General features: G+C 41.9%; 1 non-coding gene across 1 annotated transcript; it reads right to left on the bottom strand.

Annotated features, from left to right (window-relative positions):
* Window positions 1–18,427: 18,427 nt before the first annotated feature.
* Window positions 18,428–18,533, bottom strand: LOC141654568 (small nucleolar RNA R71). Its single transcript, XR_012548124.1, has one exon. It is a non-coding gene; the product is annotated as a small nucleolar RNA R71 (small nucleolar RNA).
* Window positions 18,534–20,671: the final 2,138 nt, after the last annotated feature.

Consider the following 20,671-nt stretch of genomic DNA (forward strand, 5'->3'; position numbering starts at 1 on the left):
ACATCTTAATAATATAATCATAAGAAAAATATAGGTATCTTTTCAATGAAACGGTGATACTCTTGTTGATCAGACAAGAACATCCACATTCATATCAAGATATATAAAAAAAAAATATTTCTACACCAATAAATGAGAAAACCCATTATTGGGACGTCTCCAATAACGAGATTTAACACTCATTAATGTTAAAACCATTAAAAATCATAAAAGCATTTTCAAAATTTTAGTTTAAAGTTCTATAATAAGAATAATATCTTTACTAATTATGATTAAATACGGCTTAGTAACACGGAAAAAGAGTAAGAAAAAGAATACCTTATGAGAATAACTCAGGATATTTAGCTAACATAGAAGCTTCAGTCTCCCAAGTCTCTTCTTCGACATTTCCACAACGCCAAAGAACACGGACTAGAGGTACAACTTTGCTCCTAAGTTGCTTGTTGGCTTTTTTGGAGAATCCGAATTGGCCTTTCTTCAACCGCCAAGTTAGGCTCCAATTCAAGAATCTCTTCTTGGATGATATGGCTAGGGTCACTAATGTACTTCCTCAACTGAGAAACATGGAAGACATTGTGAACCTTGCTCAGATTTGGGGGCAATTCTAAACGGTAAGCAGCAGGACCAATCTTTTCAATCACCCGGAAAGGTCCAATATATTTAGGGCTCAGCTTCCCTTTTACACCAAACCGTTTCACCCCTTTCATAGGTGACACTTTAAGGAATACTTGATCATCAACCTCAAAGGAAAGTGGTCGACGACGGACATCAGCATATGATTTTTGACGGTCCTGAGCGGCTTTCATCCGCTCCCGAATGATTTTAACTTGTTCAATGGACTCGGTCACCAAATCAGGTCCTAGCATTGGAACATTTTGGGTTTGATCCCAACAGACTGGAGTACGGCATTTTCTACCGTACAGAGTTTCATATGGTGCCATTTTAATGGAGGCTTGATAGCTATTGTTGTAAGAGAACTCAACCAGAGGTAAACATTTCTCCCAAGAAGTTTGGAAATCTAAGGCACAGGCACGAAGAAGATCCTCTAAAGTTTGAATTGTTCTCTCGGTTTGACCATCAGTGGCGGCGTGAAAAGCAGTGCTCATAAATAGTTTACTACCCAAGGCCTCCTGTAATGCAGTCCAGAAACGAGAACAAAATCGAGGATCCCGATCTGAAACTATATCTTTAGGAACCCCATGATAGCGCACTACTTCATTCACATAGGCACCAGCTAGAACTTCTAATCTCCAAGTCTCTTTGATAGGAATAAACCGAGCACACTTAGTCAATCGGTCCACAACCACCCAAACAGCATTCTTCCCAGTGGAAGTCCTGGGTAAAGCCATCACAAAATCCATGGAAATAGACTCCCATTTCCAAAGAGGAACATCCAAAGGTTGAAGCAAACCCCCGGGCTTTTGATGCTCTATCTTTACTTTCTGGCAGGTGAGGCATTTACTGACATACTCCATAACTTCAATCTTCATCCTAGGCCACCAGAATTGTAATCTCAAATCTTTGTACATTTTGGTAGCTCCCGGATGAACGGAGTAAGGAGAGAGGTGTGCTTCATCAAGAATTCTTTTTCTCAAATCAGCTGCACTCGGAACATAGATTCTACCATGATAACGGAGGTACCCATCATCATCAATCTTACAATCCTTAGCTTGCCCAAGTTGAATTTTAGCTCGAATGGATTTGAAAGTAGGATCATCGGAAAGGCAAGCACGGATCTCACGGTAGAAGTCAGGTTCGGCTGACATGGCATTAAGATGATTAGAGCCCCTTTTTACAAGGCTTATTCCTAATTTTTGAAGTTCTAAAGCAAGTTCAGGAGGTAATTCCCGAAAAGAATTCAAAGAATGACAGGATTTTCTGCTAAGAGCATCAGCCACCACATTAGCTTTTCCTTCGTGATAAATTAGATCGGCATCATAGTCATTCACCAATTCTAACCATCTTCTTTGCCTCATGTTCAGATCTTTTTGGGTAAAGAGGTATTTCAGGCTTTTGTGGTCGGTGTAGATGTTGCAATGGACTCCAATGAGATAGTGTCTCCAAATCTTTAAAGCATGCACCACCGCAGCTAATTCAAGATCATGAGTCGGGTAGTTAACTTCATGAACTCTAAGCTGTCGGGAGGCATACGCAATGACTTTCCCTTTTTGCATCAAGACACAACCTATATCATGCTTAGAAGCATCACAGTAAACATCAAAGTCCACTCCTTCTTCAGGTAAGGTCAACACCGGAGCGGTAGTCAACCTCTTTTTCAATTCCAAGAAGGCATTTTCACACTCCTCAGACCACACAAACTTAGACTCTTTCTTCAGCAACTGAGTCATCGGCCTAACAATCTTTCTAAAACAAAGTGAGTACCCTAAGGAGTCCACCAAAGGGTTGGCTAGTACTTAAGCTGACCACTTACTATCAAAATAAGTAACGAGGTCATGCCCCAACTTGGATATAATCCCACCAAGTCAGGAACACAAAGGCTATTAAGCAGTGAACATATACTCGTCAAAGACTATAAAGGCCTATCTATGACAAACACAACAACCTGCAAGAAGTACTCAATACCAATTCCATTTCCAAAATCGTTTGCCCAATTTTCAAAAGAGTTGTCATTTTTCCCGATATGCCCTTATTTCGAAATAAAAGGTTTTTACACGGTTTAAACTATTTTTAAACATTTCGTAACTATCAAAATAAATACTTTACTTCAAAATATAATAAAATTATATTTCTTTGAATTATTATTACTTCAAATACATTAATATCAAATTTTACTTGATTAATAAATTACTTCCGCAATATAATAATGGTCCGAAATTACGGGGTGTTACATTATTACTAAGAGTAGTAATATTATTAATATTAAGGGATTAATTTCTCATAATATCTAGTTAATATTATTTGAAATATTTGGGGAAAATCTTGGTGCAACTAAGATGAGGTATTCCAATATGAATACTTGAAGTTTTGGAGGATCATCCATTTACTAATAGCTCAAGATCTACAAGAGAAGGAGTCTCTTATGGTGTCCTATTTCGAACCATACAACAATGTAAGGAGAATTGATTTTCTTCTTAATCTTCTTATTTTGTACAATTTCATTTTACATGCAACTAGATCCAATAGATAAATTAATGAGTAATTTATAAAATCCATTAAATAAGTTTAATAGGGGTTTAAGAAACTTTCAGAAACTAGGGCGTGAAGCCACTCCCGCAAGTGACTCCACTCAGCCGAGGACGCACCTCACGAACATCATCAGCCATCTCAACACCACACCAAACTCCAAATCAACAACAACAATTAATCACAATATCAATCGTACAAACAATTACTATACATATCTTAAATCAATTAAACAGTAAACCGAGTAGGGAAATCCTACCTTAGCACAATTTGACACGAGGCAATCAAGCAAGCTAAAACGGCTCCTCTACGAAGTCTCCAACTAACAATAATCATACAATTGAATCACGAACATGCACAACAACCCCTTTCTCCCAAATCATAAAACTAGGGCAAAACCCTAAAAGATAAATTGAAGAAACTCTTAGAACTAGAGGCTTACCGACACAATCGACGCGAAGGAAGGATGAACAAGACTCACGAAAGATCCATGAACTTGAGTGAGATTTGGAGATATTTAGAGTTACGTTGAAAGTTTAGGTTTTGGTAAAAGTGATTAAAAAACTGTAAATCTCGTTTATATAACACTAATCCTCTCTAAATCAAACCGCGGAAGTAAACACCGTCAGACCGGGAGCTCGGTCGAGTATAGAGTATACTCGGTCATGTATTCCCATACTCGACCGAGTATTCCTGGACAGTAGCCTGACCAGAAATACACGACGCACTTACTCGGTCGAGTAAGCCATATTCGGCAGAGTAACAGACTTAGAAAACCGTAGTATTACAGTCGCCAGCCGTGTTGAAGGTGCATTTTTAGGCTCGCTAGCCATGTTGAATGTGCGTTTTGAGGCTCGTCAGCCATGTTGAAGTTGCATTTTGAGGCTCGCCAGCCATGTTGAAGTCGCGTTTTGAGGCTCGCCAACCCTGTTGAAAGTACGTTTTGAGGCTCGCCAGCCATGTTGAAAGTGCATTTTGAGGCTCGCCAATCATCGATGGTCGAATGATCGACCGCGGGAAATAGCCTGATACATCAGGCTTATTTCCAGATATTGTCCGGTAATAAATTCCAACCTAATTGACATTGATAGGTTCGGCCAGGGAGCAACGAACTCCAACTTGTTGGGGGGTCCTACATGAACTCTGTGGGTATAAATCATCTAAGCAAGGCTCCCTGGAAAACCATTTAGGGAGAGTGTTGCGTCGGGATCATGAATAATGTTGCAAGGATCTTTGAAAGACCTGTGTGACTTCCATTTGAAAATCGGCACTCACTGGGGAGTTAGAAACTTCTCAGGACTCACTGGGGACATGAGTTGCCACTCGTTGGGAGGTAGCGTATGCCATGTAATCGACGCGGTTAAATCCCTTGGACTTGACGAGTCGACATTTGTTGGGAGGAACCTAGTACTCAGTTGGAGTGCGTTTTTCTTCTCAAGATTATCTGCATGGTTAGTGACCACACAAATCCGCAGTCGCATAGGCAAGCACGTAGCATGCAAGCATATAAGCACGTAAGCACATAACCATGTGAGCAATTAGCATATAAGCAAATAGCATGTAATATCTCACGTTAGGGGAGAGAGAAGTTTTGAAAATTGTGAAGCTTAATATTGAGTCTTGTTGCTCGTAGACCCGTGATTTGATATATTGGAGACACGTGACCGTTGTGACATTGACTCACACGGACGCATATTGACAGACTGACAAATAGACGGTCGTGAACGTGATATAAACTCAGTGTCGACATGACATGGGGGTGACTCTAACAAACTTTGCACACGTAAGTGCAACTCCTAGCCAAGAAAGGGTGACAACGCGTATCAAATCCCTGAGGTAGAAGGTCCGCTCGGCTGGGGAACACGAATTGATTATCTTCTCCAGACATCCTCGCCACCATTTGCTCGTATGAGATCCTTCCCCGCGGCATGATGATTCGGAGAGCGGAACCAAGGCCTTATCATTTTCCAAACCGAGCACTAGACTAATGGGTGGTTTTATTTTGGACTGTAGTTGAGATTCAAGATGAAGGACGAGTAGCATCTCGGAAGAGAAGCTCCCAGAGTGAGAAGATGGGAATTTGCCAAAATGAGGAATGGGTGACGTCTTAAGGAAGATCCCCCAGTAAAGAGGTATAAGATTAATTTTTGCAGCTGGGTGGGCTGCTTTTGAGGATTGATGTTGATGGTTGATATTGAAAGGGTATGCGGTTGTGTCCTTGTTGGGGGACTACCTACGTATTTGGGTGTTTGCAAAATCAAACCAGATCGTAGTTCTGCTGGGTGTGAAATAGGTTGCAAATTGAAGGTGTGAAAATTGAATGTATGTAGGGGTGTGGTTGTGTCCTTGTAATTAGACTGCCTACGTATTCGCATGTTTGCGAAATCAAACCAAATCGTAGTTCTGTGTGTGTGTTGATAATTAATTTTGAGGAGTATGGTTGTGTCCTTGAAGGACTGCCTACGTATTCACGTGAAGTGAAATCAAACCAGATCGTAGTTCTGAGTGTGTGCCCAAGCTAACTGTTAGGACCTTAAAGTGTGTGGGTCACGACGGTAAATGCCGTTTGGTGACTCGAAAATTGATTTGAGAGAATTCCTCCTTGATCATGAATCAAAGAGGTCTAATTTGTGAAAATGTTACTTATCATGTGAGCGCACTAAAAAGTGGACCCTAAGTGTAGACTAGGTATGTTCCGTTCTCGATAGTAAAGCATTCGAGGACTCCGTATCTGGGTGAAGGTGAAAATGGCTTCGACATTATGGAATGTGGAGCTTGGTAATAATAGGTTTATTTGACAGATAAAAATCTGGAGCCGAGGATCACGACGGTAAATTCCGTTTGGTGACTCGAAAGATGATTGGAGAGAATTCCCTCTTGATCATGAATCGAAAAGGCATAGTTTGTAAAAATGTTTCTTGTTACGTGAGCACACTAAAAAGTGGACTCTAAGAATGAAATGGGCATGTCCCGTTCTGGGGAGCAATGTTTTTTTGAAGACTCCGTATCTGGGTCAAGGTGAAAATGGCTTCGGCATTTTGGAATGTGAAGCTTGGTAATAGGAGGTTTGTTTGACAGATAAAAATCTGGAGCTTGTATTTGTGGTGTTTAAGCCGATGGGTTACGACTTGTAATGTGGTGCGGAATGGGGTCTCAGGCTTGATGTGGCCTGAGAACGCAACGGTTGGTAAACAATGTGGGATCTGAATCCCATGTCTGGACCTTAAAGGTTAAGGTGTGATATTACGAGCTTGAGGGGAATCCTCAGAATCCCAGATAGGTCTCCCTGTAGCAGTCTCTAGAAGGACTTAGGGGTGAAGCAGTATTGGTTATGATCTTGAGGGGAATCCCCAGGATCCTAAATAGGTCTCCATGTAACAGTCTCCAGAAGGACTTAGGGGTGAAGCAATGTTGGTTATGTTGTTAGTTGACGAGTCTTGAGCTCTTGTTTTAGCTCTTTTACATCAAGTTTTGGTGTTTTTCTGTTTTGGTGTTTTGGGCTTATTGGTCTTGGGCTTTGGACATTGGTCCTGAACGTGTTTTGGACTCACTGGTCCGGGATTTTGTGTGTTAGACTCATTTGTCCTCGGTTTTGTGTTTGAAAAGTGAGGGTTTTTAATTCCGTCGTTTGAGTCTTTGTGAAGATAACGAATTTGAATTTCGCTATTTCATTTTCTTGAAATATGACTGTTTTTAATTCCGTCGTTTGAAATTGTGGAAAAATAACGAATTTTGAATTCCGCTATTTCATTTTCTTGAAAAATGACGGTTTTTAATTCCGTCGTTTGAAATTTGTGAAAAAAAAAGAATTTGAATTTCGCTATTTCATTTTTGTTTGAAAAAGACGGTTTTTAATTCCGTCGTTTGGAATTGTGAGAAAATAACGAATTTTGAATTCCGCTATTTCATTTTCTTGAAAAGTGACAGTTTTTAATTCCCCCATTTAAAATTGAGGGAAAATAACGAATTTGAATTTCGCTATTTCATTTTCTTGAAAAATGACGATTTTTAATTCCGTCGTTTGAAATTGTTGGAAAATAACGAATTTTGAATTCCACTATTTCGTTTTCTTGAAAAAAGACGGTTTTTAATTCCGTCGTTTGAAATTGTGGGAAAATAACGAATTTTGAATTCCGCTATTTCGTTTTCTTGAAAAATGACGGTTTTTAATTCCGTCGTTTGGAATTGTGAGAAAATAACGAATTTTGAATTCCGTTATTTCATTTTCTTGAAAAATGACGGTTTTTAATCCCGTCGTTTGGAATTGTGAGAAAATAACGAATTTTGAATTCTCTTATTTCATTTTCTTGAAAAGTGACAGTTTTTAATTCCGTCATTTGAAATTGTGGGAAAATAACGAATTTGAATTTCGCTCTTTCGTTTTTTGTTTGTTTTAGCTTTAGCCTTGGCTTTCGCTTTGGCTTTGGTTTTCGCTTTTGTTTTGGCTTGGATCTACTGGTTCTTTGTTGTCCTTCGTTCGAGGAAGGTGAAGGTGCAAGCGGGGATGTACCTGGTGGTAAGAGGTTGATTCTTTGTGATGGGATGTTTTTGTAGGAAATGGGCTTGCCTTCCGTCATTGATTATGAACAAAGAGGTGTTCTATTTTGTTATTTGGGTTCGTCGTAGAATCCCTTTGATAAAAGCTCGTTCTAAATTGGGTGCTAATGAAAGGTTTCTATTTCCAGACATGGAATAGGTAAGGAGAATGGACACGGAGTTTCGAGTCCTCTGCTTACTTAGCACGGAACGTCACTTGAGTGTACTCACATTGAATCGGAATGTGGTATTTGGTTTGAAAAAATCAATTCTCGTCATCAACGGGAACTGGTAAAGGAAGAGAGAAGAATATATGTGAAAGTTGTGCTTTTATTTAGATAAATAAGATGTTAGCATATACTCGAGAAATACGTGTGACTCATGGGGACAACCCCCAGTTTGTCACTTAGGAATAAAAGGACAGACGCTAGGACATATATGAGAAAGCCTAAAGCTCGGACTCGGACTCTGACGCATTCGTAAATACGGACTCTTAATCATCCCTTTCATCATCGAGGGTCTCCTTCGCAGCATCCAGCGGCTTGAATGTTTGGTCTTGAGCATTGACACACTTCAGCACTTCACTCTCGTTGTTTGGGACGATATGAGGACAATAATCCATGAGGCTTTCATCTCCTTGCAGAATGAGATATTCATTAGGGTTGTTTTCATCACTTGGTTGGCCTATGGATGAAGCTATCAGTTCATGGTTGTCGATCATATTTTGAATAGCATGTTTCAGTTTGAAGCATGTTTCAGTGTCAAGACCTTTTCCTAATGATATTGCCAATAGGCACTGCTATCCCAGAAACGGGGTTTCCTACATTCAAGCGGGTCTTGAGTGGGCCCGATTGGTTGTAGCTTTCCTTCAGTCACAAGCTTTAAAAGAGCGGCGGCATATGTTGTGTTGAGGTTGGTGAATGTCCTTTGAGAACGTTCTGTAATACCACGGTTTTTTAAGTCTGTTACTCGGCTGAATATGGCTTACTCGGCTGAATATGGTTTACTCGGCCTAGTAAGTGTGTCGTGTGTTTCTGGACAGTTTACTGCCTAGGAATACTCGGCCGAGTACGGGAATACTCGACCGAGTAGTGGATACTCGGCCGAGTATATTCTATACTCGACCGAGTATTGTGGACATGGGCCACAAGCCGGTCTGTGGATTTATGCCACTTACCGATCTGCGGTCACGGGCCACCTGCACGCCAAGCCAAACTGTGGACATGCAGCGGTCTTTTGAAAGCCACGCTCGGCGGCGTAAAAATGCTTTCGACCGGATCGCTTTAGATCGGTCGGTTTCGTCTCGGCAAAGGTCTCGAAACGATTAGAGATGTTCGGAGTCGCCACCAAGCATTTGTGGGATGCTTGGAACCCGTTCGAATCCACTTTATACCTAGGTCAATCAAGGCAAAAAGCGGTGCTTGACATAGATACTAAAGATAAGGACTCGTCCCCCTTTTAGCATTCTATGCCTAAAATGACTCTCGTGTGCCCTGGATAGGGCCATCCACTATCCAAAGGTTTTGAGTAAGGGGTGAGGGTACGTATTGGGAAGCCCTTTAATCGGACACCCAATCCCGCCCGCGTTAGCGGCCTCTACTGATCGATCGTGGTTGTTTAAGTGCAAGAGTTGATAAAACGGTTTAAATGCATGAATGCGCATCCAAAAGTGTTAACCTAACATGTGAGCTTTCTAAATTGGTTTGTTAATCAAAATATCAAGCATAAGATGTCAAGTTGGATTTAGATTGATTTGCATGTGAAAACGGAAATTAAACATCTATTTACCAAATTCGGATTACGATGCTTAACACGATCCATTTATTTGAAAAAGGGTGTCAAATGACAAAGTGTAAAAACATAAACTTGTCAATCTGATCCGTCATATATTCGGATTAACCGTAATCGGGTTCGTCCTAGACAAGTGTTAAAAATGAGGTAGAACAGCGCCAGGCAACCCCATTAGGGCGCGAGCCTATTGGCGAGGTAAGGGGCTCTGCCCTGGTTTTAAAATATGAAAACAGGAGCTGCCTTGGGGCGCGAGCCATGAGCCGACCCAAGGGGCATCTCCTGGTTGTTTAAAAGGTTGTTTAAAACCGTATTTATGATGAAAGATTTGCAAATATGATTTGCATGACTCGGAATAATTACTATTGTGTTAGTAATATCCGTTGTCGGATTTGCATGTTTGAAAAGCATAGTAAAACGTGTAAAAGGAAAATATTTGATTTGAACTAATTATGTTAAGTTCGATTATTTGTAATTAGTCAAGTTTGTCATCGTACTCGGATTAAACCGACATGGTATAAAGAACCAAGGATGATTATTGATTATGACTAATATATTTACAAATGTAAACAAATGAGAAAAATGGTAAATAAAATAAAAGGTGTTTAAAATACCCTTTAATTTATAATTAACCAATAATATCATCGAGTCACGGAATAAACCGTCATGGTATGAAGAACCAAGGATGATTTTTGTAATGGTCAAAATATGTTTATCATAAAAATGAATTAAAATGATAAATAAGAGAAAAGGATTTCCTTTAAAATGTAATTAACCAATTAATATCACCGAGTCACGGATTAAACCGTCATGGTATATGGAACCAAGGGTGATTATAATTTATGGCTAAAAAGTTTGTCATAAAAATGATTTGAAACATTTGAAATGGTAAAACCCGATTACAAATAAGAAATGAAATAAAGAGGAAAGACGAGAACAAACACGGTTGAGTCTGACATGGACACCTACAAGAGGCGCGAGCCTCCCTGCATAGCAAGGAGCTCCTGTCTCAGGCCAAAACTCGGTTTTGGCTCGTCTAACCTATATTTGAATCGTGTTATGCATTGTTCATGCATATAAACTCATAAAAACAGTAGAGACATGAAATGAATGAGATATTTACACCCTCAAACTTACGTGTATTGATGTTTGCATGGTAGACGACTTTAGAGACGGTTTTCTCGTTGCGATTACTCACGAGTTTAAAAAGAGTGCCTTAAAAAAGGATTTTATTTTCAAAATATGTTGAAAATATGTTAATTAAAACATGTTGATTGATGAATTGAGTTGGTCAAATGGGTCGGTCGCATGCACGGCGACGGTACCAAACAATATGTGTAAGGCTTGTGTTTACGATCGGTAGGTCGTAAACACGTGTCGATTTTGTGACTTAGGAAGTCGAGTCTAGAAGTTTAAGGGAGAGGTGAAGGGGCGGACGATCGCGTGAAGATTATGGTGTGTGAAGGGTGGTATTTATAGAGAAATGTGGGGTGGTAGGTCGGTTGTGTTTGCTTAGGCAGACACCTGCTTTAGGCGCGGGCTACCTCGTGATGGAAAGGGGTGTATTGTCCCTTTCAATTTGGACGTGGCCTATTCTCCATCCATTGTTGATATGTGGTATTCATATAAGATGTCGTGTAACAATATGGGCATCTAATAAGATTATTTTGGTGTTACTTGAGGTAGGTGTTTTGTGTGCTTGACTCGGGTTTGACCCGTGTGAGTCGGGATTTGAATTTCGAGTCGGTTTTTGGCCCGGTGTCGGTTTTGACTCTAATTAGGGTCATTTTAATGGAAATGACATGATGAAAACATTCATGGCATTATTTTTGACATTCGAGATTTGGGTTGACTCGGGTTGACTCAGGTTGACTCGAGTTGCGGGTTTCTGAGTCGGTTTTGGGTCCGAAGACGGTTTTGACTCTAATTAGGGTCATTTTAATGGAAATGACATGATGAAAACATTCATGGCATTATTTTTGACATTCGAGATTTGGGTTAACTCGGGTTGACTCAGGTTGACTCGAGTTGCGGGTTTCTGAGTCGGTTTTGGGTCCGAAGACGGTTTTAACTCTAAATAGTGTTATTTTAATGCAAATGAAGTTAGAAAACTTTTGAAATCATTTTTCATATCCGAGTAGTGCATTAAACCGTCTCATGTATAGCCAATCCACGTACGCATATCAAAAACACGTTATAGTCCGATCATCATCGGGTGGTTTTGGAAGGTGCGAATCTGGGTATCTCTGAGCCCCCACTTTGACCGAGGCTTGGACGGGCGAAAGTCAAAGTATGATCTCCAGTCAATCGAATATTATAACCCGAAGACCATTGCGACGTCAAGGCGACTCAAAAGGGTTTGAGCAAGGACTGTGAGTCGGGAAAGGCGACGTCGAGGCGACTCGGGGATCCGAGTCAAGGACCTGCCGTCGGGAACATTTTAGAGTCCGTCGACTTCCGATTCGGGTCGTTTAAAGTCCATTAGACTACGTACAAAGGCTCGCTTGACCATAAGAAGGAATCATACCCGAGGCATCTTCGGGATACGTCCTTGAATCTTTTTGCGCGCAAAGGCTCGCCAGCCGGTGTTGAAGGTGCGTTTTGAGGCTCTTGACCATAGGAAGGAGTCATACCTGAGGTATCTTCGAGATATGTCCTTGAGTCGTATCTTGTGTGCGTGCAAAGGCTCGCCAGCTGTGATAAGGAGTCGTACCCGAGGCATCTTCGGGATACGTCCTTGAGTTGTACCTTGTTTGTGGACAAAGGCTCGCCTGCTTGTGAAAAGGAGTCGTACCCGAGGCATCTTCGGGATACGTCCTTGAGTTGTATCTTATTCGCGAACAAAGGCTCGCCAGCCATATGCGTTGTAAGGCTCGCCAGCCATCTATGGTCGAATGATCGGCTGTGGAAAATGGCATGTGTGACATCCATTTAAAAATCGGCACTCGCTGGGGAGTTAGAAACTTCTCAGGAATCGCCGGGGATATGAGTTGCTGCTCGCTGGGTGGTAGCGTAAGCCATGTAATCGGCAGGGTTAAAGCTCTTGGACTTGATGGGTCGCCGTTTGTTGGGAAGAACCCAGTACTCAGTTGGAGTGAGTTTGTCTTCTCAAGATTACCTGCATGGTTAGTGACCACACAAATCCGCAGTCTCATAGACAAGCATGTATCACGCAAACATATAAGCACGTAAGTACATAAGCATGTGAGCAACTTGCACGCAAGCATATAAGCACGTAGGCATGTGAGCAGTTAGCATATAAGTAACCAGCATGTAATATCTCACGCTAGGGGAGATAGAAGTTTCGAAAGTTGCGAAGCTTAATATTGAGTATTGTTGCACGTAGATCCTTGATTTGACAGATTGGAGACACGTGACCGTTGGGATACTGACTCACATAGATGCACACTGACAGACTGACAAACAAGATGTCGTGAACGTGATGCCAACTCAGTATCGACACGACACGGGGGTGACTCTGACAGACTTTGCATATGTAAGTGCAACTCCTAGCCAACAAAGGGTGATAACGCGTATCAAATCCCTGGAGTAGAAGGTTCGCTTGGCTGGGGAACATGAATTGATTCTCCAGACATCTTTGCCTCCGTTTGCTTGTTTGAGATCCCTTATCGAGGTATGATGATTCGGAGAGCGGAACCAAGACATCGTCATCGTCCGAACCGAGCACTAGGCCATGGGCGGTTTTATTTTGGACTATAGTTGAGACTCAAAAGATGTTTGAGGATAAAGGATGGGCGGCATCTCGAAAGAGAAGCCCCCAGAGTGAGAAGATGGGATTTTGACAAAGTAAGGAATGGGTGACGTCTTAAGGAAGAAGCCCCCAGTAAAGAGGTATAAGATTAATTTTTGCGGCTGTGTGGGCTGCTTCTGAGGATTGATGTTGATGGTTGAGATTGAAATGGGTGTGCGGTTGTGTCCTTGTTGGGGGACTGCCTACGTATTCGCGTGTTTGCAGAATCAAACCAGATCGTAGTTCTGAGCTGGTTATTGAGGATTGAAAATTGGAAATGTTGTGAAAGGAGTATGCGGTTGTGCCCTTGTAATAGGACTGCCTACGTATTCGCGTGTTTGCGAAATCAAACCAGATCGTAGTTCTAAGCTGTGTGTGCAATGGGTTGCAAATTGAAGGTGTGAAAATTGAATGTGTGTGGGGGTGTGGTTGTGTCCTCGTAATAGGACTGCCTACGTATTCGCGTGTTTGCGAAATCAAACCAGATCGTAGTTCTGAGTGTGTGTGCCTATGTTAATTTTTAGGACCTTAAAGTGATTTTGAGGTGTATGGTTGTGTCCTTGAAGGACTGCCTACGTATTCACGTGATGTGAAATCAAACCAGATCGTAGTTCTGAATGTGTGTGCCTAAGCGAGTTGTTAGGACCTTAATGTGAGAGGGTCACGATGGTAAATTCCGTTTGGTGACTCGAAAAATTGATTTGAGAGAATTCCCCTCGATCATGAATCGAAGAGGTCTAATTTGTAAAAATGTTCCTTATCATGTGAGCACACTAAAAAGTGGACCCTAAGGGTAGATTGGGTACGTCCCTTTTTCGGTAGCAAAGCATTCGAGGACTCCGTATCTGGGTCAGGGTGAAATTGGCTTCGACATTAGTGAATGTGGAGCTTGGTAATAACAGGTTTGTTTGACAGATAAAAATCTAGGGTTGAGCGTCACGACGAAAAATTCCGTTCGGTGACTCGAAGGTTGATTGGAGATAAATACCTCTTGATCATGAATCGAAGAGGTGTAATTTGTGAAAATGTTCCTTATCATTTGAGCACAATAAAAAGTGGACTCTAAGGGTAGATTAGGTATGTCCCGTTCTCGATAGCAAAGCATTCGAGGACTCCGTGGGGATTGTGGTGAAAAATGGCTTCAACATTAGGGAATGTGGAGCTTGGTTATAATGGGTTTGCTTAACAGATAAAAATCTGGAGCAAGAATTTTGTGGTGTTTAGGCCGATGGGTAACGGCTTGTAGTGTGGTGCGGAATGGGGTCTCAGGCTGGATGTGGCCTGAGCACAAAATGGTTGGTGAATAATATGGGATCAGATTTCCATGTCTGGACCTTACAGGTTAAGGTGTGATATTACGAGCTTGAGGGGAATCCTCAGAAGCCTAGATAGGTCTCCTTGTAATAGTCTCTAGAAGGACTTAGGGGTGAAGCGATGTTGGTTATGATTTTGAGGGGAATCCCCAGGATCCTAGATGGGTCTTCCTGTAACAGTCTGTTGAAGGACTTAGGGGTGAATCAGTGTTGGTTGAGGTTTTAGTGTTTGGTGTTTTGGACTTGTCTGTCGGTCCGGAATTTGGTGTGTTGGACTCGTTGGTCCTGGGCTTTGGACTTGTTGGTCCTGGACTTGGCATTTTGGACTCACTTGTCCAGGATTTTGTGTGTTGGATGCTTTCTTTGGATTTTGGTCTTTTTGAGAAAAGGGTTTCAATCTTGTTTTGTTTTGATTTTGGCTTGGGTCTTGGCCTTCGCCTGAGTAGCTTTTGGCTATGGTTTTGGACTTGAGTGAATAACTTTTGGCTTTGGTTTTTGCTTTGGCCTTGAGTGAATTGCTTTTGGCTTTGGTTTTTGCTTTAGCCTTGAACTTTGGCTTTGGGTGAATGGACATTGGCTTGGGCCTTTGATTTTGGCCTTTCGCTTTGACTTTGGGTGGATGGCTATTGGCTTGGGCCTTTGATTTTGGCCTTTCGCTTTGACTTTGGGTGAATGGATATTGGCTTGGGTCTTTGATTTTGGCCTTTCGCTTTAGCTTTGGATGAATGGCTATATTGTTTTTTGCCGTCCTTCGTTCGAGGAAGGTAAAGGTGCAGACGGGAATGTGCCTGTTGGTGAGAGGTTGATATTTGGTGATGGGGTGTTTTTGTGAGGAATGGGCTTGCCTTCCGTCATTGACATGAACAAGGAGATGTTCTTGTTTGTTATCTAGGTTCGTCGTAGGATCCCTTTGATAGAAGCTCGTTCTAAATTGGGTGCTATTGAAAGGTTTCTATTGCCAGACATGGAATAGGTAAAGAGAATGGACACGGAGTTTCGAGTTCTCTGCTTACTCGGTACGGAACGTCACTCGAGTGTACTCACATTGAATTGGAACATATTGTTCGTTTTAAATCAATTCTCAAATCAATTCTCGTTGTCAACGGGAAATGGTAAAGGAAGAGGAAAAAAGGTATATGAAAGTTGTGCCTTTATTTAGATAAATAAGAGGTTAACACAGACTCGATGAGTACATGTGACTCATGGGGACAGCCCCCATTTTGTCACTTAGGAATAAAAGGAAAGACACTAAGATAGATATGAGAAAGCCTAAGACTCGGACTCGGACTCAGACTCAATCGTAGATACGGACTCCTAATCATCACTTTCCCCCTCGAAGGTTTCGTTCGCAGCATCCAACGGGTTGAATGTCTGGTTTTGAGCATTGACCCACTTGAGCACTTCGCTCTCATCGTTGGGGATGATATGAGGACAATAATCCATGAGGCTTTCGTCCCCTTGCAGAAACAGATGTTCATTAGGGTTGTCTTCATCACTTGGTTGGTATAGGGATGAAGCTATCAGTTCATGGTTGTCGATCATATTTTGAATAACATATTTCAGTTTGAAGCATGTTTCAGTGTCATGACCTTTTCCTTGATGATATTGGCAATAGGCACTGCCGTCCCAGAAACGGGTTTTCCTGCTTTCAGACGAGTCCGGAGTGGGCCCGATTTGTTATAGCTTCCCTTCAGTCATGAGCTTTTGAAGGGCTGCGGCTGATACGTGCATTTTGTATAGTCTTTTTAGCCTATTTTAGCACGTATTTCTATGTACTTTTGTACTGTTTATATCGCATTGTGCCCCGAATTGGCTACTTTGGTTCGTTTTGTCCGTTTTGTAGAAATGAATGTGAAAGTAGTGGAATCATACCATTTTCGTCCTTTTTGCATGCATTTTGAGGAGACGGGATTTTCCAGAGTGAGATCTTGCATTGGGATGCGTGAAGGAACGGTCTACGAGGCAGTCGGTCACGAGTTTGAGCTGTATTGGAGGAAGAATACTCGATCGAGCTGTTTTATCACTCGATCGAGTGGTTTCTATGACATTGGTTGGTCGATCGAGTAGTATTATACTCGATCAAGAAGAGCTGGAATTAGGGGTTACTCGATCGAGTAACATTTTGGTCGATCGAGTAGATTATTTGGAGAAATGCTCGATCGAGTGGTTTCAGACTACTCGATCGAGTGGTTTTGGCTTTGATTGGCTTTAATTAGCCCGTGAACTTGTTTTAGTTAATGGACTTAGTAGTTTTTCTATTTAAGCGCAAAATAACTAGGTCATTAGTATCGATTTCTATCCAAGTTTTATCTTATTATTCATCTTTCACTCTCAAGGCTGCGTTACTTTTTCTTCTTCACTGTAACTTTTGCTTTCGGATTTTCTCACTCGGATTTGTTTGTTCTTTACGCCGGATTCTTGCGATTGTAATCTCTTTCTCCCTTTTAATATTAATCTTTCTTTTATTCATCTTAATTGTTTGTTTTGCTTCATTTAATTCTCTGCCCTAATCACCTTTTATGCAATTTTATGATTGTCTCATCATGTTTAATATTAGTTATTTATTTGTTATTAGTATTGACAGTATTAATAGCATGAGTAGCTAATCTGTTTCATGTTAGGATTAGGGGATCTACGGTAGAAATGTGATGATGTAGTAAATAGGTTAGATGAATTATTTGTGAGATTCTGTCCCCATAGCAATATAACTGTATTTACCGACTTAGTTGAGTGCACGCTTCTGAGTCACCCTTTTAATCTGGTTAAATTTATTCCTGGATCGGAAGATTGGACTAAATAGGCCTGCTATGAACAGTAGACTGCCCTGACGAGGACGGAAGTTAAGTTAGTGGTAATTTAGGATAGAAAGTGGACCGGGATGACCTTTCCATATCCGTCTCGCATTAATTTATCTAATTTGTTTACAGTTGAGTCACTGGACTACCGTAGTGAACCAAAATCCTGACATGTCCCCTCTCTATTGATAGTTTATTCTCATTTTCTGTCTTTATTGCTCTTTCCTTGCTTCTCTTCCTTTAAACCTTTTTAGTTTAGAAAACCAAATACAAACCCCCCCATTTGTGACCAAATAGACGGACTTTTGCAGATATCTTGCCTCCCTGAGGAGATCGACCTCACTTCCCTAGCTATATAGTTAGTTTAGTTAGTTATTTTTGATAGGTATACGACAGCCCTGTCAAATTTTGGCGCCGTTGCCGAGGAGGCAATTTCCCTATCTGTCTTTGTTTCGTTTATTTTATCCATCTCAGGGAATTTTTATTCCTTGAGACAGTTCTTATTTTTTTTCTTTCAGTATTGTGTATGCCCAGGTCAAACAGGTTGGAGTTAGTTTCAGCTGATTCTGAGCCAGAGAGACTGTTCAGGCATAGACTCCGTCTGCAAAGAGAATCACGAAAGGAATACTTGAGTACTTTCGAACCCGAACTTCAGCATTTCCTTTTTACAGAAAATCCATCTTTTGAAGAAGACACTTTCAGTTCTGTAAACCAACCAGTAAAGATGCCGAATATTGCTAGTCATTCGGAGCCTAAAGCATCATCAATTCCAAAGGGTTTCAATCTCCAGACTGAGGATGGGAATACATTTGACATCCGCCCGTCCTATATCAATCTGGTGGAGAGAAATCTCTTTAGAGGTGAGGGAGGCGAAGACCCGAGGAAGCATATGGAGGTCTTTACGGACTACTGTTCTACTATCCCCGCCACAAAGGGGGTAACTCAAGACAAGATTAAGGAGGTTCTGTTTCCTTTTTCTTTGATTGACTCAGCCAGGGAGTGGCTGACTGATTTGGACCATACGGCCGCGGGGGTCACAGACTGGGAGACTCTTGTTCTTGCTTTTTATAAGAGATATTTCCCTCCGCAGCGCACTAATCAGCTGAGGGCCAAGATTACCAGTTTCAAGCAAGCACCTGATGAAACTTTCTATGAAGCATGGTGCCGTTTCAAGAGGTTGGTGAGGTCTATTCCTCACCATGGTTTTGATCCGTGGTTCCTGTCCAATCAGTTCTACAATGGGCTATACGATGATCACAGAGCCATACTTGATGCATCATCCAACGGAAGATTCCAAAAGAACACTGACGATGATAAGGGATGGGCCCTTATTGAAGAGATGGTGACCCACTGTGCTGAGTATGGAAACCCGAGGGATGGTATTAGAACGGTTCTTGCAGTCGATAAGCAAGTTGTGGCTCAGCTGGAAGCCATGAATGCTAGGTTTTATAAGTTGGTGCTGCATTCTGCTGGGGAGCCTCAGACGGTTCATTTGCTTACTAGAAGGGAGACTGTCACATGTGAGAAGTGTGGGAGCAACGACGGTCACACTGCTGTTGGCTGTCTTACGGAGAAGGAACAAGTCCTTGCTTTTCAATAATACAGGCAAGGAGGGGGTTCCTATTATAACAACCAAGGGGCAGTCCATCCCAATTTGAGGTGGACAAGTCAAAATGTGCTCAATCCTACCCCTCCTCCGCAGCAGCAGCAGCCATATGTCCCTCCTCATAAGGCTCAACAAGGCTTTCAGAAGCCTCCTTCCTTTCCTACACCTAATCAAGGTGCATCATCTTCTGGTGGGGTAAGTGAGATAGGTGAGTTGAAGACGATGTTGCAGTCTTTGACAAAGCAGTGGCAGCTAAGTGACCAACAAAAAGACGCATCCATCAAGGCACTTGAAACTCAAGTTGCCCAGTTAGCCGCGAACCAATCCACAAGGAAACCGGGACATTTACCGTCACAAGCCGATAAGAATCCACATGAGACGGTGAATTTAATTAATTTGAGGAGCGGTTATTCATATGAAGGACCGAAATCAGACCCAGGGAAGGTAATTACTGCTGATGAACAGTGTTCTGTCAAAGAAAAAGAGCTGACGACAAAGAAAGTACTCGATCGACTAATTTCTGGGGGTTGATCGAGTGAAAGTGCTGAAGAAAGGACTCGATCGAGTAAAATTTCTACTCGATCGAGTGAACAAGAAAAAAAATTTACTCGATCGAATGAAATTTTTGGTCGATCGAGTGATTTTGTTGAAGAACCTGCTCGATCGAATGAAATTTTTGGTCGATCGAGTAGTGCTGATAAAGAACAACTCGATCGAGAGCCTGCTAGTGCTCGATCGAGTGAACTATCACCTGAAAGACCACGTTCGAGAGGAAAGAAGTCTCGTTCGAAGGATTTAGAGCTTGATCCAGCTGATACATTGGAAGAGAGGAACAAGGGACTCGAGATACCCATCACGGTGCCCTTCCCGAGGCGTCTGCAGAGTACTAAGGCGAATCAACAATTCGGCAAATTTGCCGAACTCCTGAAAAGCTTGCAAGTCACTGTGCCATTCGCCGAACTGCTGACACAGGTACCCTCTTACCTTAAATTTATGAAAGAAATTTTAACACGTAAGAGGCACATTAATGATCATGAGACGGTAGCTTTGACCAAGGTAGGGACGGCCCTAGTTCAGAATAAGTTACCTCCCAAACAGTCAGACCCGGGTAGTTTTTCGATTCCGTGTCATATTGGTACCCATTTGATTGCTAACGCGTTATGCGATCTTGGTGCTAGCGTGAGTGTCTTACCGCTATCTCTTGCTAAAAGACTTGGTTTGACCAAGTTTAATTGCACAAATATGACTGTTCAGATGGCCGACCGTAGCATATCATGGCCACTAGGTGTCATAGAAGACATACCTGTTAAGATCGGGAGGTTCTTTATTCCCGTTGACTTCGTTGTACTTGACATCCCCGAATATGCCCACACCCCTATTATTTTAGGGAGACCATTTTTATTTACTGCCCGTGCAGTAATAGACGTCGGGGGCAAGACATTGACTTTTCAGGTTGGGGACGAGGAATTGATATTCCATCAGTCTAAGTTCCGAAGGGCTCCCATGCAAGCTCAGCCTTGCAATGCCCTCTCTTCTACTGACCCTCCTACTGACACTCCAACTGAAGATTTGGAACATTGTGCTGCTATTGTGACCCCTCCGCCTTAGGTTGAGAGCAAAAAGGAGGAAGTTCGTCTGTTTTCCTTGCTGCAGGTACAGATGAAAATAATGAAGGAGCTGTCAATGGTTTTTGTGCAATTAATGTCAGTCAAAGTGGGAGCGATGACGTTAAAGCTGG

Source organism: Silene latifolia, chromosome 4, assembly GCF_048544455.1.
Source record: "Silene latifolia isolate original U9 population chromosome 4, ASM4854445v1, whole genome shotgun sequence".
Classification (NCBI taxonomy): domain Eukaryota; kingdom Viridiplantae; phylum Streptophyta; class Magnoliopsida; order Caryophyllales; family Caryophyllaceae; genus Silene; species Silene latifolia.